Genomic DNA, 6,052 nt, shown 5'->3' with positions numbered 1-6,052 from the left:
CTCCCCAAAGTGGGAGGGCCTCTGCTCAGCCACAAGCCAGGATGATGCCTGCCAGTACAGCGGTGGTGGTGGGAGCCTTTCCTGCCTCCTCAGCAGCCCTAAGGATGTCCGACTGCAGCTTAGGTCTGCTCCCCGCTGGCAAGTGGACAACCCCCGAGGCCCAATCCCCCTGGTGAGCAGGCCTCAGCCAGAAGGTGGTCATCCTCCGATGGGTTCCAGACTGAGAGAGGGGGCAGGCTGGGCTGAGGGACCCCCCCCCCACACACACACCCAGTACACGAATTTCGTGCACCGGGCCCCTAGTATTATACAAGAATGCTTGCAGTGCCCTGCATGTGGATACAGTCTTATCCAATTTTGGGGCCCCATGGAGTAACCCAGGCAGTATAAATATGGGCCTAATGTTATAGCCTGAGTGGATCCCTCACTTCTTGTTGTAATCCTGGACAAGCCAACAGAGATTTTCCTATCTCTGTATATAGACTGTGTTCTATTTTTTCTGGTTGATGCTTCATCTAGGAAGCTCAGTTTTAGTTCCCTATTATGCAAAAAAACCTAAAACTCAGCTTTTAGTAGCTCATGGAGTTGCTTTAATTGCTGTTCTCTGCTTTGGTTATGATTATGTTCCCTCCTTATCTCTGGTAGTTGGAAATTTCTTTACTTCAAACATGATATGTACTTTTAAAATTTGTCTTTTCTTTTCTCAAGATCATATCAAACACTTCTGTATGTAGAAGAGGGAAGAATTTCTGTTCTGTTCATCTCAACTGAAGGTCATAATGATTATCTTTTTTGTTGTTGTTAATCCTTACCCAAGGGTATTTTTTGCATTGATTTTTAGGGAGACTGGAATAGAGAGGGAAAGACAGAAAGAAACATCGATGAGACATTAATTGGTTGCCTCCTGCATGAGCCCCGACCAGGGCTGGGGCCGGGGAGGAACCTGCAACCAAGGTACATGCCCTTGAGCAGAATTGAACCCAGACCCTTTGGTCTGCAGGCTTATGCTCCACCCACTGAGCCAAACTGGCCAGAGCCATAATGATTCTCTTTACAGAGCTAACAATTCAGAATGTTCCTCAAATCCTTGTTCATTTATGTAGAAATTGACTTAATGTAGGTACTCAAGTGCACTTAACATGTTGTATGCAAATTGTACTCTCTAGTAGTTACATACTTATAACTACATGTATAACTATTTGCAATTTAATTGCTTAATTTAAAATATATCTTTATAAAATAGAATATTAGGCAAAGAGAGACATGTAATCATATTAGAATTTAAAAGGTAGAAGAGACAAAGTTTATGAACATAAAGTATTAAGCTCACAGTTATTTAATTGCTTAGGTTAGGTGAAATAGATGAGACTATCATTTTACACAATCTTTACTATACCTTAAATTTATTTTCTTAATGTTGGAAGAGTTCTATTCAAATATGAATCATATTTCAGCATGTTTAACTTAATGCATTACTATACTGTTTTGAATTCTACTGTCAATAATTGACTAACCTTTTTAGGTTAAACATATTTTCAAAAAGAAAGAACATTAATTTTTAAACATGCTAATCAGCTTTGACAGTTTGTTTTGGGAAATAGGAAAGTAAACTTATATGACTCAACTAAAAGTTTCTCCACCCTAATGCAGACAGAGAACATTTCCAGGAATAGGAATATAAGTAAAAATTATCTAGTGCTTTAAGAAATATACCCTGGGATAGATACATTATAGATTTATAGATTTTTAAAGGCATTTTCTTTTTATAGTTACTATATTGATTAAATAAAATATTTCAAGAAATGTAACCAGAACCAGTTGTTATCTAACATAAAGTGGGGCATTTATTTTATTTATGGCTTTTGTGAATGAGACCCGCTTGCAGAATTTCCCTAGTTCAAGGTGAAAGGAGCTGATGTTATTGGAACAGTCACCACTTTGGCTACTTAAATGAGGAAAAAAACAACTTATTGCAAGTTGTGTATATTTTCTCAAAGTTTGAATTATATGATGTTTTTGTAATGCAGTCCTTCAGAGCCTTTTTATTTTACTTTTTATTTAGTTTAAGTTAATTGTTAACTGACTTGTTTAAATATTAAGACTCTTACCTGATGAAAGCATGCTGTACATACATACTTTGGTAACAATTATAAAATAACTTTGAAGAAATATCAGAAAATAAAGTGTGTTTTGGTTAAGCCTCTCTCTATATATAGCTTTATTTTGAAAGTGTTAGACATCATATATATATGTAGCAATTAAATGATTCTGAATTAAAAATGAAAAACTGTCAAATCAAGTATAATATATTAAGTTTTACAATTACATACTTTTAATATACTAGCTAAAACATTTTACAAGTTAATACTTTGATATTCCACAGTGGTCCTTTTACAAGATTATGTTCTAATTTCCTCAGATTAACTTTAAAATATTCTGGGAAACAACAATGAATAAATTAATTCAGACCTTCTACAAAATTATCTTAACTTTTTAAAGGTTAAACATTTGTGTCAAATTTGGGCATAAGCTTTTTTTCAGAATTCAATGTTAAGTGTTCTTTAAAGCAAGCACAGTATGACTAATTTATAACCAGTCTATAAAAGAAAGAATTTTAAGTTTGTTTTTATAGCATCTGAATTTCCAGTGTTTCCAAAATGAGAAGCTCCTTTTTAAAGGACTTAAAAGAAGAAGTTGATTTTTATTATGGTCGTCTATTTCTGAGATCTCTAAACCAAGATCAATTTATTAGCAATATATATGAGCAGATCAGCTGCTGGTAGCCTGGTCCAAATCTGAACAAAACAAGTGATTTTAATTATCTATTGAGCTATTTTTAAATGCCACAAATTTCAGCTACGGGTGTCTCACATTAAAAAACACAGAAAAGAGTGGTTTATTACCTTTGTCTTGTTCCTTTTGTTGCTTTTCCACCTGCGGTGTTGGAGTCCTGCCTGTGAGAGGAAAACCTATCATCTGTAACGTTTTGATCAAATTATTTGTCTCTATCTTATAGTTCACAGGCAATTTCTGTACATTTTCATATCATTGACTTAATTGAAAGCCAAATTATGAAGCCAAATAAGTTAGAGATAAAGTCGTCCTTTTGCTGAGAAGAACAAATTGCCTACTTCACACCTGGAGAATCCGGTTCTGCCAGTTAACCGCCCATTCTTTAGATTAAAGGGAGATCATTTTCATTGGAGCTGGTTGGTAACAGGAAGTCCTTGTTAAACTGCCTGCATAGAGTATTTGGCACAGGCTCTGTAATTCCGTTTCTATATTACATATAAAATGCATTAGTTAATAAAAAGGGGGTTGTAATTAAACAAAGGTTTCTTTGGGTTTTTTAGGAATCAAAACTTGCTAAAATATACAGAATTCAGAATAAATAGGAATGGAAAGAAGCTTGGTGTAAAAGCTTTTTGTTTCATTTACTTTAAAATGATTGAATTCTATTCTATTTTAGGAAATTCCAAGGGCTTCACTCATAAAATCATTGATTTTCAGAATGACATCTGCTAGAAAAGAGCTCCTGTCTTTAAACCTTCCACCCCACTTTTCTTGTTATTGTACCTGGTATTTTTATTTTAAAATAAGTTTCTTCCAGAGTTTTCAATATAGAAAAACTAAAGTTGGGCCGCAGTGTTATGCAGTTTATTTTATCAATATAACAATTCAAAATTAATTTTTACCAGAGTGAAACATTTATTTGAAAAATTAGAAATGAAATGTTTCTAACATTAGTAAATTTCCTTACCGTCCCTTTTTTTTCTATGATTTTTGTGATTTGAGGGTAAGAGGAGGGATACTGGTATAATTTCTATCAAAGTGACATTTGCCTTTATTCTTTGATTTAGTATCCCTACTTCCTGGAATCTGTTCCCAGAATAAGAAATAACTCGTTCCCACAGTTATTCTTCACAGCACTCCTTGTGAAAACAAAACACTGGAAACAACCCAAAAGTTCCTTCAGAGTGGGCCTGGATGAATAACCGAGAAAACAGCCTATGAGCATTTTGCTCATTTATAAAGACTATAATAATATAGAAAATGTCTTTACATTACTTCAGGGTACTTTTAAAATTTCCTGTTTAAAAAAAACAGAAGGTGGCCCTAATCGGTTTGGCTCTAGTGTCGGCCTGCGGACTGAAAGGTCCCAGGTTTGATTCCAGTCAAGGGCATGTACCTTGGTTGAGGGGGGTGTGCAGGAGGCAGCTGATTGATGTTTCTCTCTCTCTCATCGATGTTTCTGACTCTCTGTCCTTCTCCCTTCATCCCTGTAAAAAATCAATAAAATATATTAAAAAACAAACAAACAAACAAAAAAAACAGAAGGTGGTATACAAGAGTATATATAACATTCTAGTTTTTGGGAAAGAAAGGGAGTGTGGAGACACACATACACAAACATCTCCCAACCAGTCAATAGCAGTGAATATCTAAAGGACCCAAATTGTGACCTTTATCGTTTTCCACAAACACAAGTTTATATTTTCAAAAAGAAATAATGGGGGGGAGGGGGGTGATGGTGAACTAAAAAGGAATGAAAAGGGTTACTTATAGGAAAATGGATGGAATAGAAAGAAGAAAAGGGACCGGGTTGGGTAATACTTTTGGTTGTACTTTGTTTTTATAGTTTTGACTTTGGAACCACATAAATATTTTAAAAATTCAATCTTAAAATAAAAAATAAAACTAAAAAGCAAAAGCAGCCTGAAAAAATGAACCTAGCTATATATTTAGATGGTGTCGTAATCAGAGAGGGATTATTTAATTAATTTAAAAGTCAGTATTTTGTGCATTTCTTGTGGAATATATTTTAGAGACAAGAATAATCACAAAGAGATTTTAACCTACATTTAGTAATCTTATTTTTAATAATATTGGCATTGTTTTCGGAGAAATATGTGGATAGCCTTTCTCCACAGTGGGAGTGGGGTTCTTGGAGTGCTCCTGCTGGAATAGCATTTCCAGAGGCACTCACAGGAGGATGAGATGTGGTAGAAAGCTTTATTTGGTTGGAATTATACCCCTCTGTTTCCAAAGTCCCATTCCCTTAATCCAGTCCTGGGTAATGTGCAGCTGAGGATTCAGTAGAGCTGGAAGCAAAGCCAGTGTCCAGAGTTTCTGTTCCATGTTGGAGCTGGGTCTGGTTTTGCATGAGGCTAGTTGCAGTCCAATAGTCCAATGTGTGTGTGGTCCACCTGGCCATGGACCATGTGGACAAATGCAGGACCGACCATGAGAGTCCTGCAAGCCAGGAGCAGGAACCAAGAAGCAAGAGAGCAAACTCCTTTGCTTAGGAGCTTAGATATCTCAAATCTTCCTATGCTTGCAGTGGCCACACCTATCCCGGCCAATGACCTGTCCCCAGGTGTGACTGACAGGCAAGTAAGTCCCTTCCCTATGTACCCAGACTTTATTGGGCATGCCTCTAATATTTGGCCTTTCCTTTGCCCCTTTCCAGTTACTCATAAGAGTACATTGCAACTAGTTAATTACAACGATATCATTATTCTTGTGTTGAAATTTATATATATTGTAGGACTAGAGGCCCGGTGCATGAAATTCATGCACGGGAGCCGGTCCCCTCAGCACAGCCTGCACCCTCTCCAATCTGGGATCCTTTGGGGGATGTCCAACTGCCGGTCTAGGCCTGATCCCGGGGATCTGGCCTAAACCGGCAGTCGGACATCCCTCTTACAATCCTGGACCACTGGCTCCTAATTGCTCACCTGCCTGCCTGCGTGGTTGCCCCTAACTGCCGCCCTGCCAGCCTGATTGTCATTTGCTCACTGCCCCCCCTGCCAGCCAGGTTGCCCCCTACTGCCCCCTCATGCTGGCTTGGTCACTCCTAACTGCCCCCTTGCTGGCCTGGTCACCCCCAACTGCCCCACTCTGCTGGCCTGGTCACCCCTAACTCCCCTTGCTGCTGGCCTGATCACCCCCAACTGCCAACCCTCTGCTAGTATAGTCCCTCAATGCCCCCTCTGCTGGCCAGGTTGCCCCCAACTGCCCCCTCATGCTGGCCTGGTCACCCCCAATTGCC

General features: G+C 38.1%; 1 protein-coding gene across 1 annotated transcript in view; it reads left to right on the top strand.

Moving 5' to 3' along the window:
* ARL13B (ADP ribosylation factor like GTPase 13B) overlaps positions 1-6,052 on the top strand; it is a 79,976-nt gene that overhangs the window by 52,835 nt on the left and 21,089 nt on the right. The gene's annotated exons all lie outside the window — the stretch shown is intronic.

This window comes from Myotis davidii, unplaced genomic scaffold, assembly GCF_000327345.1.
Source record: "Myotis davidii unplaced genomic scaffold, ASM32734v1 scaffold482, whole genome shotgun sequence".
NCBI lineage: Eukaryota > Metazoa > Chordata > Mammalia > Chiroptera > Vespertilionidae > Myotis > Myotis davidii.
This window is presented reverse-complemented; position numbering and strand designations above follow the sequence as displayed.